At 43.8% G+C, this 23,793-nt stretch overlaps 1 long non-coding RNA gene across 1 annotated transcript in view; it reads left to right on the top strand.

Moving 5' to 3' along the window:
- LOC146785435 (uncharacterized) overlaps positions 1–23,316 on the top strand; it is a 29,259-nt gene extending 5,943 nt beyond the window's left edge. The window contains exon 2 of the long non-coding RNA XR_014970651.1: positions 22,193–23,316. This is a non-coding gene — a long non-coding RNA (uncharacterized LOC146785435). The remainder of the gene's footprint in view (positions 1–22,192) is intronic.
- The last annotated feature ends 477 nt before the right edge of the window (positions 23,317–23,793 follow it).

The raw sequence follows: 23,793 nt of genomic DNA, 5'->3' as shown, positions 1-23,793 counted from the left end.
ATAATCAAATGGCCCCGCCACCCTACCCAGGCTCACTTCCTTAAGGATTTTTGCTGTTGCTATGTCTACATTGGACCTAACTGACAGCTGGTTCTGGCAGTGCGCCACCCCGTTGTAGACCTGGGCTGGTATCCTGAAACCTTCAGCAAACCCCTCCCTGATCGTCCTGGCTGCTTCGGGGCAATTGTATGACTCTAACCAAGGTATCATAGCGCTAACGTTAACTGGGGATCTAGCCTTTCCTAGCAGTACATTGCTATTCTTGCTTCTTGCCCCCTTTGACCCTGGACTTTTTGTGACACCTGGACTCGGGATGTGATGCATTCCCACAGTAACCACAGGAATGCTTGAACCTACATGTGCCTGGCGCTCTACTGCAAGTCCTTTTGTTAAAGTCAAAACAGACGTCTTTTATACCAGTGTTCCCTGCCTTCCCCGTGACCCCCCGTGTTACCGGTGGGGCCTGTTATAAAGGGCTGGGACCGAACGGTGTCAGTTACCTGCCCCCGCCCTCTATCAACTGCTCCCTGTTCCAAATGTCTCAGATGAATAAACATGTCTGTCTGGCTCCATCTTAGAGTTGGATCCTGTGCTTTAGCCCTCCTAAACTCCTTGTCATATTCCTTCCACCCATCGCCTCCCTGTGTAGCGTGGGCGACGGTGATCCTATTCTGATAACATGCCATCTCAGATCCCACCTCTGGGAAGAGCTCTAACGTGACGGCCATGAATATAGTGAAGCCCTGTATCCAATTGGCTAAATTCTCCTCTACTCTATATTTCAGGAATATGTTGGACCATTCTTTGTAGTGTGTCCATTCCTTGTTCTTCTTAGCCTCTTCTCTTTCTGCCTCATCAATCAAGAGGGAAAACATGCTAACATATTCCCCCTTCCAGATCCTTTCCTTAGTCTCTTTCGACAAATGCCGCCCCAACGGTTCCCTCCCGGAGCGCATCTCTCCCAAGCCTAGTGGAGGCACTGTTGCCCTCGTACCTGCTGGTGCTGCTGCATCAGCCGTCTTGCCCGCGTCTGTGTTCTTCACGTCGCTGGTTATTTCCTGGACACCTTCGCCACCGGGGACCGGTGCTGTGGCAACAGATGTTGCACCCCCTGCCGGTATTGCCGGCACCTCGCTTGGCCTCCCCTTTCCTAGCTCAGCCATCAATTTCTTTGCCGTTTCAATGGCATCCCCCCCCCCGGATGTCGCCCCTGCGATGTGAGACCAGTTCCCTACCATCTCCAGCCAAGGTAGAACTACCGCCAGGTTGGCGGCTATGTCAGGCTGAGCCGGCGTGGTTCCCCCAGTCCCGTCCCCCAGGGGGAGGGCGGGGACAGCAATGGGTCCCACAGGCAGTGCACCACTTGGGCCTCCTTCGCCCGAGGGGCCCGGCGTGTCTGCCGGTGGGACTGCGTCACCTACGCCCCCCTCACCCTGAGGGCTTGGCGTAGGTGCAGGCTCACTTCTTGGTGTCACCCCTGCCCCTCCCCCACATGGCCTGCGCCTGTTCCTCTTTGGCGGTGGCGGGGAGTAGTTTTTTGGTGGGACAATAGGCCGCCTACCCCTCCCTTCTGGCACCTCAGGACCCTCCACCTTATCTTGTAACCTGTTGAGGGTCTGCCCCATGTCATGGACTTGCTGCATTAAAGCCTCCAGCAAGACGTCCGTGCGCGATCGCTTCTCGTTCCGCCGAACCGGAAGGGCCATGGCGAAAGATGTAAAATTATATGGGACCTGCCTGCACATGTAACCGCAGTCCCAGATAGGTGACTGTGTCACCCCTTACCTTCAAGAAGCAGCAGCCCCCAGCCAACCCTTGCACCCATGCAACCAGAGCCACGACCTACTGGCTAACCCAGTAGGCTCAGGTAAGCCGCCCGCTCAAACCCTCTGTGGTTCCCAGAAGCGATGAGATGCTGGCTAGCCGGTGCTGCCCAAGCAAGTTCCTCCAATGACCACCAGTCATTTTAAACAGGTGTATTATGGAGATGGCTCTAGGGTGACGCCTACATTAAATTTGGAAAATTATACTTTGTCTTTTAAAGAATTAGAGGTCACACATGCCATTATGCAAATGACAAGTAATAAGGCCCCGGGACCTGATGGAGTCCCGGCAGACCTTTTTAAATCAGATATAAAAACATGGTCTAAAATTTTATTCAACGTCTTCGTTAATGCATGTCAACTGGGTCTGCCTCCGACTTGGGCGAAATCTGTCATCATACCTATATATAAAAAAGGCGATAGAGGTGATCCGAGTTGTTACTGCCCAATATCCCTAATAGATTCTTCGGTGAAAGTACTGGGGAGGGTGGTCCTTGACCAACTGACTGGTTGGTTAGAGGAAACAGGAACACTCTCTAAGGTCCTGTACGGATTCAGAAAAGGGATGGGCACCATTGATCAATGTCTAAACTTACAACTATTAATAGGCAAATACACGGTGGCCAAGAAGGGAACCTTATTGGTAGCCTTTATGGACCTGTCATCGGCCTTTGACCGTGTAAATAGGTCAAAATTGTGGTCTTTGCTCTTATCCCATGGGGTAGACAAAAACATCGTCTACTTTTTAGCTGATCTACATAGGGATTTATCGGCTACAGTACGGTATGATCAACAGGGCAATTGTACAAAAGACATACCTATATCAAATGGAGTTAGACAGGGGTGCATTTTGGCACCTCTGCTTTTTACTCTTTACATAAATGAATTAGATAATGCCTTAATCACCTCATGTAATGATATCCCTCGTGCAGGGAAATGTTTAATCCCTGCACTCTTATACGCCGATGATGCCGCCTTACTCGCAAGAACGGGAGTGGGCCTTCAGTTACTGCTAGATTCATTTGCGGGTTTTATGATGGCGTTGGATTTAACTGTCAATTTTGCAAAATCACATGTTATGGTTATTGGTCCGAAATCTGCAAAGACTAAAACTTTTAAATGTGGGGGTCACCAATTATCCAGGGTATCTTCATTCCCCTACTTGGGCGTTCTTTTCGATGATCAAGGTTCTTGGGTAACCCAAATAACAGCAAAACAGATTGTATTATCTAGAGCGACTGTGGCTGTCCTAGGTTTTGCCAGAAAGCTAGGTGCCAGACCAATGAAGGCCCTTATTCAAGTTTATAGAGCCAAGTGTTTCTCTTTGGCGATGTATGGAGCCGAGGTATGGGGCATTAAAAATGTTAAAAGTATTCAGACTGTTGAGGATAGGTTTCTAAAAAACCTCCTTTCAGTCCCGATCTCAACTGCTAATTATAATGTCCATCAGGAGCTTGGAATCGGTTTTGTAGAAGATAGCATTGCCCTGGCCCCATTATTGAAATGGATTAGCATTTGGCTAAATCGGACCTACAGATGAATCGCACAATTATGAAACATTGTATATTGCTAGACTATGGGTCACGTATACCTTGGCTGAAATATATTCAGAACCTGGCCATAAAGCTGGGTAGACCTGAATTATATCAGTCTCCAGAAGCCCTAGTAAAAGGTGACATAAAATGGTGCAAAGAAACATTTATGCACATATCTACCATGGATAGGGAAGGGAATGAGTTGGTAAAGGGCACCGTTAGGGCTCATCAGCTCTGTAAAACAACACCATCCCTGGAACCATACCTAGGAAATGTCACAAATGCAAACCACCGTTTCCTATTGACTAGGTTCAGACTAAATCAATTACACCTACTGTTTGGAGAAAGGAAAGGTTGGAAAAGGGTTGAGGATCTTGGCCCTTGCTCTTGTGACAATTTTTCTTTACAGGATATGACACATTTTTTCTTCTTCTTTGAGCACTTTATTGACATTAGGAAACGCTTTTTACTCCCTATATTAAGAAACAAAGGCTTTGTGCAGGTGAGACCTGCTCTTCTTTACCTTCAGATGTTAAATGATGTTTGGGAAACTTTTAACATTGCAAATTTTTTATCTGTTGTAATTCATTCTCTGAGGAAATGAACTGCATCTTTTTTATCTTGTGTCAATGTGTTTTTAGCTATAGTGATTATTTAAATGAAATTTGTATTTTTAAGTATTTTTATTGTAGTATGCTTTTATGGTTTGCACTTAAACCGAATAAAGACTTTTGACTGACTGACCACCAGTGATTTCTTTATCCTGGCACCGTCTTGTCCTCCCCATAATGTGTGCTGGGGCTGTGGAAACACAAATAAAGCCGGTTTCACTGCGCGAAGCCCTACCCGTTCGTTACCCAACCACTTCTAATCACACTTCACGTAACGCGCTCCTATTTACTGCGCTGCAGACACCCAGCAACACTCACTTTGAGCACAGCACTCTTAATTATCTCCCCACCGTATTGGCGTAGATACCATTGTCCTACACTTTAGACTGAGCAAACATTAATATTGAAAGACCAAGGATTGACTACCTAATCTTCACAGTAAATGTCAAATGGCAACAGAAAAATTAATTCCCCACTTTACTGAAGACAATACAACTGCCCACACTTTATACTGAGTAACAGTGCATTGAAAAACTATGGGATTATACACTTCAGAGTGAGAGCCTCAAGCCACTAACTGCCACACTTATTTCCCAACCTTACTGAAGGAATTACCACTGCCCCCCACTTTAGCCTGAGAGATAGGTGACTGAAACAACAGTGCCTCTGAATAATCGTGTGCAAAATCAATACAGTTAAAAAAACTTCACGAAAAAGTACAGAGAGCCAAGGAAATATGCATGCATGGAGCTTTATATAGCGCGCGCTCGACCCGAAGGTTCACTCGCCTTAGGAGCGCTTCAGTTAAAACGAAAGCATACCTTTACCTTCAGGTCTAAAGCAGTACAATAGACGATTACAGAACGACGGCAGTTAATATCTATGCAAGCGTTTCTGCCTTGCACTTTGTACGAGTTACAATCACAAGCGTTCAAAGTCAGGGCCACTCACCGCTCCCTCGCTGCACCACGCAGACTCACCGCATTAGCACATCGCCCGCCAAGATTCACCGGCCAGATCTGCCGTGCCGCGCCCGCCATAACTTTATTCCTTCACCGCTTACCGCACTCCAAGGGGGGGGCAGCCAGCAATCCCGGGCGATCTTAAAGCTCCGCCTGCGGCACGCCTAACACGCCGATACCCGTCGCCGCGTCCCTCACGATTCTCTGCGGCAGTGGTGGCTTGGCAAACGGTCGACTCGAACCGGCAGTGCTCCTCCAATGATTCCGCTGGACCTGTAAAAAACACGAGAGAGACGCTGGACCTTTCTCCTCCACTTTCCTCAACGCAACCTGTAAGAAAAAAGAAAAGAAAAGAGATTACGGGCCCGCCGCCGGCCCGGTGGATGTTCCTGTGGGGAGCAAGAACAAGAGACTGTTCTGCTCCCCACAGCCCCCTTTTAAGGAGGGCTCCCCCAGGCCGACCGGATCAGACCGGTCAACCTGTGCGTAGGCTGAGCGTTTTCGAGCCGGAAGCACCAAGTGCTTCTGGCTCAAAAAGAGGCCGCCTCATCCATTTTACAATGCGAGGGGAGGGAGCGCCGCGTCATTTGCTGACGCGGCCTCCCCCCCCCCCACGCCTTGCCGGGGACAGTGTGACCGCCATAATGGCGGCACGGTCCATTCTGTCCCTCGCTTTCTCCATTAGATGTGCTGATTAACCAATTGAACACATTTACATTTCTTTCAGGGAGCAAGCATCCTGGAGAGAGGGCTTATTTTTATTTAAGCTGCCTGTCCCTTTACGCACTTTATAGTAGAGTAGACGACTCTTCACACCTTACGACCCAATCGCCCTCAGCCGCTGTTTTGATCAAATTAATAAAGCTTGGGAACGTCGTCCAGCATTCCCCAGCCCACTTAGTTCGACCTCTGCAACTGACCCGATTGGGTGAGAGGGCACATCACAGACCACGGACAACCAGTACACTGTGAAAAAGATCGCTTTGATGAAGTAGGTGAAAATTACATTAGATAAATAACTCTAAGCAACCTTGCCATACAAAACTGTAACACCTCACTAAACATCTTTATTCCTCTACTTCACCCCAAAGTACCACCAATAACTCCCCAACACAGTTGGCCGTCAATGTAACCATTCTTCAAATCCAAAACCTCAAGTATTTCATAACCTACTACCGACAACTTCCTGTCTTTCACAAATGTCAGCTTACACTCGCTGCCAGCCTTCCAACTGCTTTGTCTACCCCAACTCTCGATCAAATCGTATTTAACCATGAAAACTTCCAGGAAATCTGCCCGCCCTGCACCTGGCCCATCAGCATCAACCTTACAAACGTATTGCCCCCTTGTGCACCTGTTCCATATAGCTACCTCACACCAATGCACCGCTATGCCTTATTTTAGGGAATAGAGAGCTACAGGGTTTTCTATTATGCCCTGCCTATACACCCAACAAAATGGTGGCTGGGGACCCCACACTGGCTACCAAAAGGTCCCCTTAACACCACCCCTGCACGCCCGTGTCCAATCCCTGCTTCTCAGCTCCCTGGGATGTACCACCCGGACAACCTGCCCTGGGGCACACCTCCCAAGGTCATCTGCCTCACAAGCCCCTAAAGGGCGAGATTGCACAATACAGACCACTGTCAACCAGTATAGTATGAAAAAAGCCACTTTAATGAAGCAGGTCCACATTATATTATATTCATATCCCTAGGCAACTTTGCCATACAAAACTATAATGCCTCACTAATTCTTCTACTTCACCGCATCCCTCCACCCATAAAGTACCACCAATACCTCTCCAACTCAGGTGGCCATCACTGTACCATTTCATTAAGTCCCTGAATTGGCTGTGCTTGTGAATGGAGAGTCAGTGAAACTTCTTGAGGTGCGGTGTGATATAGTTGAGGTGTGGAAAGTCGAGTACGAGTCTTGCAGCGATGTTCTGGATGATCTGGAGTCTGTTTTGGAGTTGTTTGGAGATTTCAGCTTAGAATGTTGCCATAGTCGAGCCTGCTGGTGATGTGTGCTTACTTGACTTTCCTCCTGGAGTTCTTAGGCTACCATTTGAAGATCTTTCGTAGCATGCATAGGATGTGGAAACAGGAGGTGCACACTGTGTTGACTTGAGCTTGTCATCTAGGATGATCCCTAGATTTCCTGCGTGGTCTGTGGGTGTTCTCCTAGCTCCTACGGCCACCAGCTGGAGTCCCATGGTAAGGTCTTGTTGCCAAAGACCAGTACATCTGTCTTGTCGGACAGAAGTCTATCACCCACTTGAAGCCCTGGCCCCCACGATCTGCGCGGGTAAAATCTATTGCAAATAGTGCAGTCAGCAAGTGCATTTTAGGAGCTTACAAGCATTGGATAGGGGTACGATAAGCTCTATTCGTATTTTATAATTTTGATGTGCCTAAACTAAAGTAGGGCGCAAAGTGTGCACCTTGATTTCCTGAAACATTCCCAAAATATACTTGAGTGGAACACGTGCAGTCATTTCTTTTATAGTGCCTCTGTACAGCAGGGGGCTTCATGGTGCTGTCTGACACCACAATCTAACAAAAACAGCTAGCTGAGTCTTATCCTTCAATCAGCAAGATGTTAACCTGCTTGTGAAATGTTAAATGGTCTCAATGCTCAATAAGCTGTTCGGCCAACAAATTCCAAAACAGTGGGCTTTATTTGAGCTAGGCAGATGAGATACTCTGTAAAAACTTGGTGTATGTCCTGTCTGCCATATTATAAACACTGAATTAGGCCTAAAGTCACCTGCCCGCCGAGTCTAGATTTCATAAAGGTCAAAACTTAGCAAGAAATGCTAAATAGGGTAGCATTTCCTTATTGTGCCTATATGTGAAATTACAATGCTTTTTATGTGACATTATCAGTGAAACGTTATAATAAGCTTAGCCAAATGGTTTTATCCAAGTATGACTGCTCATTTTAATCTCATCTCTAACCTGGTGTTCACAGTAATGGGCTCAAACAATTGTTGTAGCAATAATAAAACCTTTAACATTTTGCTTAACACGCAAAATCCAAGGACCGGTGTAACAAATACAATCTGACCACCATTCTATGGAAAATTTTGGCTTTGGACAGTTTAGGTTTAAAAGTTTTTGTTGAGTTTTGAATTCATTTTAACTGAATATACATACACACATAATTATGACCTGTTGTAAAGATTTAATAACTTTTGTTAAAATGAGATTCCAGACTCAGTAATAACATACATATGCATAACAGGAATGTTAAAAAAAGACTCGACTAGCAATTTAAAAATAAAATCTGACACCATACATGTAGCAGAAAGAGTTACACTTGATATAACTGGTTGAACTGCTCCCATAATTTTTCATACGCAGGTATCTGTTTGGTTGCAAAGAGCATTATATTTTTGTTAGGTTGCAAAGAGCATTATAATTGTGTTATCAATATCATATCTGAAATCAATATTTCAATTTTTATAGGTGATTACGGTTTTCATTTTTTCAGAATGACTTTATGACCCGTAAGGAAAGGTCTTGAAGGCCATTTTTTTAAACTGGCAAATAGTATTTACGTTCGAAAGCTTGTAATGCCGCCAGTAGTTGAGATTGTACCAAACTTATCACAACTAATTCAACACTAGTCCCTCTGTCTAAAGTATAATCCCAATAAGGTTTTAGTTTTGAACATTTACAATTGAGGATCTTATTGCTTTGGATCTAAGGCTTCCTGCATCTTGCCTGGTTTGTGCCATGCAACGCTTTGCTAATATCTGAAATGGGAAGCAACCTTTACAATGCGGTCGTTAACACGAATCCATTACCATGCATTTGCCTTTACAACGCCATTCTTTACTGTGCATAGGCATGTGCCTTAACCACATATGCCAACACAACAAAATAGAATATATATATATATATATATATATATTCACTGAAAAACCAACGGATACACAAACGTTATTGTTAGACTCAGACCTCACTCATGCAAAACCATAAAAATTCAGCAATTATAGTTATGTGAACTAACTATAACTCATGTCCCCATGATGCACTGCTTATGACCTCACATATTATATCACTCATGACATGGTCAGTGACATCACTGCTGATATCTCAAATGATATCACTCTTGACATCATCTCATGAGTGTAAGTGTTTCATAAATGTTTCTGAGATTTTAAAAAAATATACTAAGCTAAAGCAAGTTAAATTACTATTCTTTCTGTACTAGTAATTAGTCATACTATTTCTAACATATCTCATCTGGGTGGCTGTGTGACTGTCTGTATCAGTATGTGAGTAGGTTTGAGTGGCAGTATGGGTGTGTGAGTGGGTGTATGGATGTGCTAGTGGGTATGTGAGTAGCTGTATGAGTGAGAGTGACTGGGTGTGTGAGTGGCTGTATGGGTGAGTTAGGGGTTGTGTGAGTAGCTGCATAGGTGTGCGAGTGGCTGTAGGGGTGACTGGGGTCCTCTATGGGTGAGAGGGTGGGTGTGTGAGTGGCTGTGTGGGTGAGTGAGTAACTGTTTGAATGTGTGTATATGTTAGTTAGTAGGGGCAAAAGTAAATGCCCTTTCAAGACTTTGAAAAGCTTTGTGTCACTTTGAGTGGATTTGCCGCAAGGCAAAGACCTCATAAGTCTGCCCCCAGGTGTGTTAAGTCTTTCCATTTCCATACTACTTTATAACATTTAATCCCCATTTTTAGCTCTAGATTTCCTGTGGCTTTCAGCAATATGCAACTACACTTTGGGCACCTCAAAGCTTTATTTTTTGCTGGACAGGTCTCAAAGTCTAGCGTATAGTACTTTGCACTACTTTGTGTTGTGCTTCAGGGGGTAGTCCCTTGGATGGAACATGGCATTTGCCATGCTGCGATCCTTATCTTTAAACAATAAAACGGGGCTTTGTGTAAAAAAGTACACCTCAGTTAGTCAGAAAAATGTTTTCTATGGTCCAAACCTTTTCAACTTTGCTTTCAAAGCTTAGTACTTTGTGCTTGAAGTCTATCCTTCTTGGGCAGACACTTTCCTAAACATCAAACTCACCTTTGCACTGTGATGTGAAGGTGCATGTGTGTGTGACAGTGCTAGGCACCCTAATAATGAACTAGCACTTGGGAAGAGAACAGTCGCAATGGAGTAATACAAAACACAAAACTCAGAGATATTCCTTAACTCTGAACTGTGTGGAAATATGGATTTTTCTGATCAGTTATGTCCCCTATCTTGGACCCCAACGGTTTCATGTATGAATCACAAGTACATGTATGTTCCCTCCAGTTCCAGTTATAAAGACGCAAACACATGTGCGTCCACCGTCAACATGTCCTCTGTCAGATCCGCCATGAATAGGCCGGATATTCCATTCCTAAGTATGAAAGGCCACCGGCTTTATATGGTTCACTTATGCCATTTTACAGTCCAGGCAAGTAGGCCCTGATTCTGTCATCAAACTCTTCTTGCCTTCTGCCTCTGAAAGCTCCAGTCTGAGCCTGCATCTGCGACCATGAACTTTGTCTCATTCTCTGCGCGGCTCACGAAGCCTGACATCAGCCTGCTGTCTGCCAAAAACTGTATTTCACCTTCGAAGTTATCTGCTCCGTTCCCTGCCCGATGCATTCCTGTCTAGCAGTTTAAGTAAACATTCTTCCAGCTACCGAGCAAAGGCTCGGCTTCTCTGTCTTTACGCAAGTAATTCATAGCCCTATTACTATGGAAGATTTCCGCCCTCGCATCTAGTGTAGACACTTAGACGCTTGTACACGCACTAACAGTCAGTATAGTCAGTATAGAATAAGATTTTACTCGAAGAGACCTCTCTTTTGGATAACTTAGTTCTTTAAACATAGGATGGTAGATATGATTTGGGATTAGGTTGACTTGACCCTCCAGACTTCTGTCGCCACCTGTAGAGCTAAATGTCAAGTCCCCTTCACCCCCTAGTTGCACGTCAATTACACGTCATGCTGCTGCGCGCGCATTTCTGCCAAGTATTTCTGCTGACATTGCGAAATTCTTTCATGTAACCACCCTCTTATGACATCACATCTGATGACGTTCTTTCATCACTCCCAGTTACGCCTATTTTTGCTACGCACGAATATATTATCACCACTATCAATTGTTACGCCTCTTGTATTTGCTTCACTGTAATGCCTATTGTATAAAAGTAATTGATTGTCAATAACGTATGTACTTCACTTCCTGAACCTTCGTGGTGATGGAACCTGGAGCAACCGATTATAATCGACCATTGGAATAAAGCCCATTCCGAACCTCTAATACCACGGATTCTGCCTCTTATTTACTGAGCTATTTTATTATGTTTCTGTATCAAATTAAGTCCCGGTAATTAAATTATTTACCACATGAATGGCGCCCGAACAGGGACACTTTCTCATCTCACGCGCCGGCGGTGCGTTGCAGGCCCGGTCTCCTGCCACAGCTGGACGGACAATAACGCGTACCAGCAGGATTTCCTGTATCTCCCTCCGGTCAAGCGGGGGCGACTGAGGCTGCGATCAACACCCAGACGAGGCGGTGAGAAGTGCGAAGTATCCCGACCAGAGCCTAGCTGAGAGAGCAAGATCCGAGGTATACAGAGGCCCACCAGTTTCCGAAGTCCCAAGTCGAGTCCAGTGTCCGAAGTGTTCGAGTCGAGTCCAGTCCGGTTCAAGTTCAGTTCAGTTTCCGAGGCCTTCCGTTTCCGAGCTACCCGGTGAGTACCATTACTGGGGAGGCGTTCTGACGTGCACATAGGTTGTGCCGGTCAAGACGGGTTTGGGTACACAAATCCGGTCTGCACTGTTTCAGCAGTGTATCTGTACTGTTTAGCAGTATATCTAGTATATCAAGTATATAAATTCAGAATAATCCAGTTAAAGTCGAGTATTATGTTTAGTGATTAAGTTTTCCTTAGATCGTCATTATCATCGTTGCTCAGTTAAATGTTAAATGTTAAATGTTTTAATAACGTTCTGCATATTGTGGTGTGAATGACTGTTCATTATTGTGTTTAATGTATTAAGTTTGTTCAAAATCAAGTATCAGATCAGTTTTCAATATGCCGCTCTTTTCGAAATTAAGACAGATCACAACAAGAAAAGGGGTACTCGAAGAAGCCGTTCCTATTCCTCCTAGGGACACTCCAGGGTACTTCATGTATCATAAACATGGCTTAGACGCTATATTATTTCTTGATTTATGGGTAGACTACACCAAGGAATTACCAGAAAGTCAGAGGTGGCCCGCAGCGGGGACCTGGGATGCAGAGTGCATCATGAAAGTAGAAGAAGAGTTATGGAAAAGGAAAGTCAGACAGTCACAGAAGGACGCCATTGAGTTATGGCGTAAAGAATCTCATAGACGTACAGAAAAAGCACTCCGACAGGAAGAGAGAAATAGAGAGAATTCAAATAAAATCCGAGAGAATATATTGATTGAAGAAGGTACACGAGTGAAATCAGAACAAGTAGACAGACAAAGAAATGCCCTTATGAATGGTATGTATCCCCTTCTGGCCGAAGGATTACCTAAGGCTACTCCAAAAATACCAAAAGACTTGCCAACCCCATTATTTCCAATAAAGGTACATCCTAAGGGGCATCCTAGAACCGCAGAAGATGTTTTTCTTTCCTCATATTTAGATGACGCAGCTCCCGAGTATGCTAAACCCGCCCCACATAGACCGCCTGCCAGGGAGGTTCAACGCCAAGATCCAGTACCCGTATCCCTACAGCAACAAGTTCTGACACAAGTTCCGGCAAGCACATCTGTTTCTGCATCTGTTCCTACAGCTACTTCTATAGCTGTATCCACACCTATAGTTGCTGTATCACGTTCAACGAATCCTTTCACACCCGATACCCCAGACGGGGCTACCGGAGGTGCTACCAATATCTTTTCTACGCCACCTAGAATAAATAAACTTACTTTTCAAGAGTCAGCACATTCACGTACCCCCAAACTCATAAATGCCCGTACGCTTAAGGAACTTCTTGTAGATTGTAGATATGACCCTGTGCCCGGCAAAGAGGACGAAATGATCATGGCATCATTACGTATCAGACGAGCCGCGGTGTATTTAGGGAAGTTACCAGGAATGACTGCGCATCTAGATAATATATACCATTTTGTCCAAACAGGGCGAGATTCTGAATGTATTAACAGAGCTATGGAATACCAGAAAGTGGAGATACAGGGGGAACTGTTACGTTTCCTTATAAATTGTGTGATCCGAAATCAAGACCGACCGGGGGTAGACCCGGAAGCAATGCAAATTCTTACCAGATGGAGCCAGAATATATCAGAAGGGAGACATGATAAGCAAAATTGTATAATAGCCATGTGCCGAAAGATCCGTAAAGAAATAGAACGCCTACACGAAGAAAGATTAGCGGTAGACCAGTTCGAACAAAGCGAGGAAGAAGGATTAGGACTGCCCATAGGACAGTCAGACACCATAGCCTATGTAGGTAGAGGAAGATCTTGTAATAGTACTAGATGTCTTATTGACCCGATACGTCCGATATGTCCAGATAATAACAGGAATTTCCAAACACCAATAATAAATATAAGGTCTAACGAGCATTCATTCCAAGCAGCTGACAAATTACTCCGAGAACGAAGGGGTTATCATTTTCTCGATTCTATGGATGAACAAGAATTAGCCAGGTCAGCTGTCCATTGGGTTGACAGTCCCGGGAAGTATAGTGATGATACAGTAGCACGCACATTTTTGAATCTCACCCCAGATGAACAGCGTTTAGCTGGGATTTATATGATTCAACAACTCCTTATACTATATCAGAGTCAGCATTCGGATCCTGGTCCCTTACCTGACATATTGACTGAATTACTCATGAATAGATGGAGAGGTTCAGGTACTAAATTAATTAAAGAAATACTAGAATTAAGAAAGCAGTACATTCTTTTTGTATGCTCAGAACATGTCTCATTGCCCATCAAGGAAAGAACCACGTATTACATGGACAGACAGAATCCCTTACGAGAAGGGCACCCAATAAAAGGCGAGGACAATGAGTTTAAACGCGTATTTGTATATACGCCCATATCAAAAATAGAATTATTGGAAATGAAGAAAGTGGTACCCAGTCATGACAAAGACCCAGCGGGTTTCCACCGAGAAATTAAAGACATGTTACTCATGGGAGAGTATACCTATCCCGACATTATGACAATATTAAAGGTATTAATGCCCGCTGGCATTTATGAAAAACTCAGGGAAAAAGAGTGGGAGGTAGGCGACCAAAAGATAGAATGGTCAGCATTAGAAGCAGAAGAAAAGGCCCGAACTGCAGGAGCAGGACTTGGGGATAAAACTAAAGCACTACCAGGTTTACTAGTACAGGTACTGCCACGTTTATTGACTACGAAAAAGGAAGATTGGGGTACAATTTCAGCCTGTAAACAGAAGCAAGATGAAGACACTAGTGATTTCTATGCCCGATTTGAAAAATGTTTTGGTATAAATAGTGGCATAAAAGCAAGTAGTGAATCATACCCACATCTGTTTGTGACAAAATTAGTAGAAAATGCCTTGCCTCAAGTAAAGAACAGAGTATTAAAATTTGAGAGTACCTGGCAAGGTAACACTCCATCACAAATGTTACAAATGTTACAGTACCATCACAATAGAATTAGAGAGGAACAAGAACATGAACAAAGACGCATGAAAGACACGAAAATGAAAATGCTAGTCTCCCAGACAGTTCCAGCTGAAGGACATAAAAAGGGTACGACACATTCCGGTGATTCAACAGGACCTATAAAAGGGATATGCAACTATTGTAAAAAGCCAGGTCATTACGTACACGATTGTCCAGTTTTGAAACATAATATCGCCATAGGTAATACAAAAGAAAGACCACGGCCACCTAGACAGGATCAGAATGAACAAGGAGCCCCACAGCATGCGCAGTCCATGCCAGCTCCACCACAGTCTATACAGTTTGTGCCTGCTGCACCAGCGCTGCCTGTTGCTGCCACACAAACGACGACAAGACAACTGTACCAGACCGCACAGTATGACTATCCTGATTATCAACGATACGCATGAACAAGCCTAGAGAGGGAAGTTGACTTACCCCTTATCGAGATCCCTGTAGATCAAGAAGGACCTTATGTACATAGTGAATTATTAGGCCAAGACAGAAAATTTTTACTCGATACAGGGGCAAGTGGAACAACTATAAAACGTAGTGAAGTTCCAGGGGCACCCCTCTCAGGCTCACAGAATATTTCCCTTGGTTTTTCAGGAAAACCTATTGTTAATGAAGTGTCACAACCTCTTCCACTTACGATAGGACCTTTGACCCGAACTACAGATTTATTGCTTACTAAATCATGTCCAGAAAACCTGTTAGGAATAAAAACACTGAAAGCTCTAGGAGCTATAATATGTTGTTCTCCGGAAGGAGTAAGATTGTTTTTACGTGATTTTAAAGGTCATTATGTGTCTAGAGACATGGATCCCCGATTGCAGACTTTACCTACACATCTATGGGCACAAGGCCCTACTGATGTTGGTTGCATGAATATTACACCATATCGAGTCACACTAAAGGCAGGAGTGGTACTACCACGAATGCGACAATACAAGTTACCACCAGATGCTGTAGTGGCTTTACTGCAAATCATTGACGAACTCATTGCCCAAGGAGTGGTTGTGGAAACAGACTCCAATGTATGTAATTCACCGATAATTCCGATTCTCAAACGAACAGATCCGAAGGCCCCGCCAGTATATCGATTGGTTATTGATCTGCGCGAATTAAACAAGTGCATTGTGCCACAATTCCCTGTGGTCCCCGATATCTCATCATTACTGACAGCTATTGATTCCGAAGCAACATTCTTTACTGTAATTGATCTCAAGAATGCTTTTTTCAGCGTCCCAATAGATCCGGAAAGCCAATATTTGTTCGGATTTAGTTTAAATGGACGTAGCTTTAAATTCTCCCGCGCACCTCAAGGATTTACAGAAAGCCCCAGCATCTATAGCCAAGCACTAAAACGAGAACTCGACAGTATCCGCATGCCAGTTAACACTGCTCTGCTTCAATATGTCGATGATCTGCTGATCACCGCTAGAAGCGAACCCGAATGTGAGAAAGCATCACTGACGGTTTTACAATTTCTAGCCGAAAAGGGGCACAAGGTGTCCCCTTCTAAGCTGCAATTCTGTGTCCAGCGAGTTGTTTATCTTGGACACTCGCTGTCCAAGGAGGGAAGGCAGCTTACACCCGACCGCATTCAGTTAATAGCTAACATGCCAATACCCAAGACACAAAAGGAGGTGCGGGCTTTCATAGGCCTCACTTCATATTGTAGACAGTGGATCCCTCAGTATGCATTTCTAGCAAAACCACTCATTCAGTTGACAACACAGGAGGCAGCCACATCGACTGTTCTCCCTTGGACTCAGGAACATACACAAGCTTTTGAAAGCTTAAAGACAGCCTTATGTCAAGCACCGGTTTTAGCAACACCATGTTACAGTAAACAGTTTACACTCTTTGTTACAGAACGCGAAGGTACTGCCTTGTCAGTACTCACACAGGAACAAGCAGGAGCACACAAACCATGTGCTTATTTTTCTAGTACATTAGATCCCGTAGCTCAGGCTTTGCCTGCGTGTCTGAAATCAGTGGCAGCGACAGCTTTAGCAATCAGACAAAGCGATGCCATAGTGTTAGGACATCCATTGACAGTTCAAGTACCACATGCAGTAGAGGTTCTTGTGAATAGAACGCAAACACAACACTTGACTATAGCGCGACTTACAGGGTACGAGTTAACCTTGTTTCAGCCACATATAGAAATAAGACGCTGTAACACATTGAATCCTGCCACACTTTTACCTGTAATAGGAACAGACCCACTAGCCCATGACTGTATTGAAGTTACTACAATCACAACGAAACCCAGACAAGACTTAACCGATGTCCCGTTGTCAGACCCAGACCTGACGTTGTATGTAGATGGTTCATGTATGAGAACAAGTACAGGGGAATTAGTGGCCGCTTACGCAGTCACAACAGATACTGAAATCATTGAAACAAATTGCATAAATACCTTGTCAGCTCAAGCCGCAGAGCTCATCGCTCTGACACAAGCCTGTATTCAAGCCACAAATAAAAAAGTCAACATATACACTGATTCACGTTATGCATTCGGAGTCGTACATGACTTCGGCGTGCTGTGGCGAGAGAGAGGTTATTTAACTTCTCACGGTACCCACATTCAGCACGGACCCCTCATTCATGCCTTATTAGAGGCAATACATCTACCCACTGCAATATCAATTATGAAATGTAAAGCTCATACGAAAGTTACTGATATCATTTCTCAAGGTAATGATCTAGCCGACAGAACAGCTAAACAGACTGCTCAAACTCAAACATCCGACATGACAAAGACAATAGTCCCGACGCCAACACATTGTATGACGGTTAAAGATCCTACTCTTGACGTAATTGACATACAGACACATGCTACACCAGACGAAATAAAGAAATGGACTGAATTAGGAGGGATCCAAACCGATCAAGGATGGATGATGAAGGAAAAGTCTGTGTGGTTCCTTCCTGATTCAATGGTCCAAGTTATAATTAACACTGTACATAGTCCAGCACATCTAGGAGAAAAAGCTATGCTAGATAGCATTCAACACATTTGGTTCAATAAACATTTACGAGCAGCAGCCAAACAAAAAGTTCGTACCTGTATGATCTGTTGCCAGTTCAACCCAGGAAAAAGCGTTCCCGTAGAACAGGGTGGATTTCAGCCTCCTGATCACCCTTTTGAAGTCCTCCAGATGGATTATATCCAGATGGAACGATGTAGAGGATTCAAATATGTTCTCGTAGTTGTGTGTGCTCTTTCCCGTTGGACGGAGGCATACCCGGTTTCAGATTACACTGCCCCGACTACTGCCAAACAGTTGGTTCGGGAATTCTTCCCACGATACGGTTTACCACGTGTTGTTCACTCAGATAATGGCCAGCCGTTCTCATCCGAATTAATGAAACACGTTTCACTTTTGTTAGGCTATCAGTGGAAATTCCACTGTGTCCGACACCCCGAAGCAGCAGGTCTCGTAGAAAGACATAATCAGACTCTGAAAATAAGATTGTCCAAAATATGCAGAGAGAAAGGTGTCGACTGGGTAGTAGCATTACCAGTTGCACTCTTTTACACAAGAATGGTAGCACACTCTCGAACAGGGCTATCGCCGTATGAAGTGATCTTCGGCAGACCACCAAATATGTGGGGGACGCCTATACCACGCAAAATAACGGATATTGACTGTAACATGCTGACAGATTACTTGGCTTCCTTGATGTCTGCACTACAATCTTGTCGTTCACAGGTAGCTGCAGCTTTTCCTGACAACACTGAGGTGAAACCCCATGACGTAGTTCCGGGAGACTTGGTCCTCGTGAGGAACTTTGATCGAAAGACTCAGCTGGAACCTAGGTGGAAGTTGCCTCAGCTGGTGTTGCTCACCACAAGGACAGCCGTGAAGATCGAGGGCAGAAAAGGCTGGATTCATTCAAGTCATATCAAGAAATTTCATGGACTACCAGCAGATGTGAATACCACACCTCGTGTGTCTTCACCCATTGACTCAAAACTTCCTCTTGTTGAAAGGAGTAATTCCGAACATTATAAACTGAAACTCAGGTCCAATCAGTCGAGCAATTTGATTGTTTAAGTCCTCTCCAAGGTGAAGCGGTTGAATTGTCTCTGACATGTATCCCTTGGACCTGAATAGAGAAAACACCCGAAAAATGTTGAAACGACAGGCGTACTGTAAATCACTGCGTAGTCATTGCATAGTGACATTAATAATTTTGTTTTTCTTAAGTCTTTTAATAATTACTGCAAGTATATTGTTGCACATATATTATCCTATTTCTAGACATGTTTACAATGTTACTGCTGAACATTCTTTTAGTGAATTACCTCCGCTTGAGTTGTCTTATAGATTTGCGCTGCGCAATAACACGTTTATCAGTATGTTACATCATTCCCATCAGGTTAGCAATGCTACAAATTGTTGGATATGTGGCCGACTCCCTCCCTATCAGAATTATAAAGGAATTCTACCTCTCTTTCCATACCCGTTCACACACAACGGCTCCTGTGGAGCATGGTTTAGTTTAATTAATTCTCTAGATTCGAATTCTGCAGTTTATCAAGATAACTGGGTATGGGGAAATTTGAACTTAGTTTTGCTTAAAGTCTGCCACCCTAACAAGGAGGGACTTCCCCAGAGAACAGGAACTGATCTAGAAAATGAAGTGTATGGATTAGGTAATTTTACGCTTAATCTTATGATCCTAAATGTCGAATCAGAAGCTACTCCAATTTTGCTCGCTATGTCAATATTTCCAGTAAAGGGTGAACTATGTGTAAGAAAAAATGGTTCCATACATATGGGCCATAGTAGATGCACCACTGTAGTAGAATTTAGTGATCAAGGCAAGTCTACATTTAGAGCTTCTCGCCATTCCTATTTCATATGTGGTCAGACGGCATATGTACGTTTGCCTCTAGATTGGGATGGTACTTGCTATATTGGATTCCTTTTGCCACCTGTTTTTCTAGCTCCTCCTGATTATCACAGAAATACTCATTTAGTATATAATAGAGTAAGGAGAGATCTCCCAATAGTCGATTACACTGAAACAGCATGGGAAAAATACACAGATTTCAATAAAGGTCTCTTTCCCAATATAGGTACCGTTACTAATAGTAAGCTGATACGTAGATTAACTAGAACCCTTGAAGCAGTAGTGAACGAAACTATTTCCGCCTTAGGCAATTTAACAGAAGAGCAGTCTGCTATGCGGATTGTTGTGCTTCAAAATCGTCTTGTCCTTGACGTCATCCTGGCCGATAGGGGCGGAGCTTGTAGGGTCATCGGATCAAGCTGTTGCATTTTCATACCAGAAAATTCGCCATCTGTATATAAAGCCATAACTCGCCTTCATAAGATTGTAAGCCAGATACACCAGAATCCAGGCACCTGGACTTGGTCCGGTTGGTTTTGGAGTGTATTATCTACCTTTGGATGGAAGGTCCTATCTTTCCTAGGTATTGGCCTTCTCATACTATTCAGTTGCTGTCTATGTCTACAATGTGGACCAGCGATCTGTGGTCTGTGTGCCACATCGTGTATTCCACCGCCAGGATTTCATCCATCACGGAAGAAGAAAGGAGAACAAATGATGCTATATGAACAGATCAATGGATTGATGAAGATTGATATCTCTTAACGGGCAAGTAGGGGACAAGGAGGGAATGTGGAAATATGGATTTTTCTGATCAGTTATGTCCCCTATCTTGGACCCCAACGGTTTCATGTATGAATCACAAGTACATGTATGTTCCCTCCAGTTCCAGTTATAAAGACGCAAACACATGTGCGTCCACCGTCAACATGTCCTCTGTCAGATCCGCCATGAATAGGCCGGATATTCCATTCCTAAGTATGAAAGGCCACCGGCTTTATATGGTTCACTTATGCCATTTTACAGTCCAGGCAAGTAGGCCCTGATTCTGTCATCAAACTCTTCTTGCCTTCTGCCTCTGAAAGCTCCAGTCTGAGCCTGCATCTGCGACCATGAACTTTGTCTTATTCTCTGCGCGGCTCACGAAGCCTGACATCAGCCTGCTGTCTGCCAAAAACTGTATTTCACCTTCGAAGTTATCTGCTCCGTTCCCTGCCCGATGCATTCCTGTCTAGCAGTTTAAGTAAACATTCTTCCAGCTACCGAGCAAAGGCTCGGCTTCTCTGTCTTTACGCAAGTAATTCATAGCCCTATTACTATGGAAGATTTCCGCCCTCGCATCTAGTGTAGACACTTAGACGCTTGTACACGCACTAACAGTCAGTATAGTCAGTATAGAATAAGATTCTACTCGAAGAGACCTCTCTTTTGGATAACTTAGTTCTTTAAACATAGGATGGTAGATATGATTTGGGATTAGGTTGACTTGACCCTCCAGACTTCTGTCGCCACCTGTAGAGCTAAATGTCAAGTCCCCTTCACCCCCTAGTTGCACGTCAATTACACGTCATGCTGCTGCGCGCGCATTTCTGCCAAGTATTTCTGCTGACATTGCGAAATTCTTTCATGTAACCACCCTCTTATGACATCACATCTGATGACGTTCTTTCATCACTCCCAGTTACGCCTATTTTTGCTACGCACGAATATATTATCACCACTATCAATTGTTACGCCTCTTGTATTTGCTTCACTGTAATGCCTATTGTATAAAAGTAATTGATTGTCAATAACGTATGTACTTCACTTCCTGAACCTTCGTGGTGATGGAACCTGGAGCAACCGATTATAATCGACCATTGGAATAAAGCCCATTCCGAACCTCTAATACCACGGATTCTGCCTCTTATTTACTGAGCTATTTTATTATGTTTCTGTATCAAATTAAGTCCCGGTAATTAAATTATTTACCACAACTGAATGGGGTCCCCATCTCAAGGGTTGTTGGAGCCCCTGAGGTACAGAGGCTACAGGGCTCTGCGTTACACCACTGATCAGCAGCTCCATATTTAAGTAGAAATGGCGCTGTTCTGCTGTCTCTTGGCAACACAAAGAGCGCAGAACTTTGGTTGCTGTACTGCATTGTGTGAAATATTAGTAAACCATTCTTGAATCGGAGTTCCCACTGAAAAAAACCCAGACTGATCATCCCATGCTCCCCTTGGCTAGAAAAAATAATCAATTTTGTTGAGTTCTAATGGGAAAATACATTACATTTTATTAGGCAACAGTGACTGGAGTGCCCCTCCCAAGATCTTCAACTAACTGTTCACATTATTATGCAGACTATAAGCTGAGGGCATCACATATGTCAAACCAGTGCAGAGGCAATCTTGCCCCCTCCAGTGATGGCACATGTAGTGCTAGTGACCAGTTGCACGTCAATGTAAGTGACCAAGTCACAAGTGCAGCTAGAGGGCTGTGTTCACTGCCTACTTCTAAGGTATGTTTCTCCTCCATAAGATTTTAAAGGTGTCAACAAAAGTTATGAAGTCTGTGTGACAATGTGACTTTGCATAAATGTGTGGCAAAAGAGTTACCAGCTATAGCACCATTGCTGAGGGGATAGTATTTATTGAGCATATTCCTTTCTTTAGTTACTGTTGCACTCATATTTATTTCTGTCCATTGGTTTAATCACTAAATGTGTTCCTGTCTCTTCCACAGATATTGCAGACATCCGGCTTGTATTCGGAACCAAGCAGTTGGAAGAAACAGAAACCTTTGAATATTATGGCATAATTCCCAAGTCAACCATTGTCATGGTTCTCAAATTGCCTGGGGGTTGGTGTTGAAAATGAATCCATGCAGATGTGCAGACACAGCATACTGGAGACGATGCAGAACAAAACGACCACTGCAAGATACCTCTTGAACCAAGTTCATTTGATTTGCCATCTATAAAACCAGTTTCTAACAGCATTCCTCTCTCCTGCTTTTGAAATCAGCCGTGTAATGTACAACACCCTGTTCTGTTCCTCACAGTGGATTGAAAATGTGTGAGAATACTAGTGCAGACTTCCCAACCTCAGACTAATGTTCACAATATGCTCATACAGGAAGAAGAGGGTGTGGTCAATGGTCATGGAGAGTGGGACTTTGAGCCTCCTCATTTGCCTAAACAGTCAGACCACCCCCCACCAAAGCTAGGAACAAAATCATCTGGAGCCATCTCCCATGTCATGAGGAGGTTTTAACTAGAGCTCAACTGTGGAGAGCATTCACACTTGAACTGGAAACGTATTCGGTGCAAGGTTTTCAGATTCAACATATTATAGTAGCCATCTGATGAGCCAAGAAACTGTGTTTTACACTGAAGCACTGTGTTTCCAGGCCTGGAAGTGGCATGAACCAATCACTCCCATATCATCTTATCAACCAACAAGCTTTATTCAGAATTGATCCATACTTGCAAGGATTCAGCCTGAAGCAGCACTGCCTGCACAGACCCCCTTATTAAAGGCAAAATGTATCCCATCCCCATTACTGATTCCACCGCGAGATGCCCTTTCTTCAATATATGACAAGCAACTCCTCTCAGTGCTTTCCAGATCATCTTGACACTGATTCATAGGACTTTAAATCATTAATGACAAAGTTAGAAGAAAACTCATGCCCTGGCATTGTTTAAATTCAGAGCAGTGATTAAATGGATGAGTATGGAAGGGTTGATAATGGAATCTTGGCTGAATGATGTAGAGTAATGGTCAAAGGCTGAGGCAGTACACATCACAAACACTGGCAAAAATTAAAAACTAGATGAGGACATGGTGACTCATTTATTGGTTCAACACGTTCTGTAGGAGCTTTCATTTATGAATATTAATGATCAAATGCCAAATGTATACCACAGCTCAAACGCTACTCTAACTATTGTATTGTATTGTAATTGCATTTATATAGTGCTTACTACCCCTGACGAGGCATCTAAGCGCTTTTTCGGCGAGTAGCACACTACTCCGGGACCCATAGACGATTAGTGTTGAATTAGTATAGTGAAACATGCAAGTGAATTTTAAGTGGTGGCTAGATTAGTCAGTTATTTGGATTCGGAAGGATAGCAGAAGGATAGAAGAGGGGGAAAAAAAGGTTTGTATGTATATAGCACTTGTTACCCCTGATGGGGAAACCCATAAAGGATTAGTGCTGAATTAGTATGGTGAAATATGAAAGTAATTTGAGTGGTGGATATTAGTCAGTTATTTGGAGTGAGAAGGGAAACGGAGGGATAAAAAGGGAAGAAAGGTTTGCATTCATGTAGCACCTGT

This window comes from Triturus cristatus, chromosome 11 (assembly GCF_964204655.1).
Source record: "Triturus cristatus chromosome 11, aTriCri1.1, whole genome shotgun sequence".
In the NCBI taxonomy this organism is placed as follows: Eukaryota; Metazoa; Chordata; class Amphibia; order Caudata; family Salamandridae; genus Triturus; species Triturus cristatus.
Note: the sequence above shows the minus strand (reverse complement) of the source record. Positions and strands in the feature narration are given on the sequence as shown.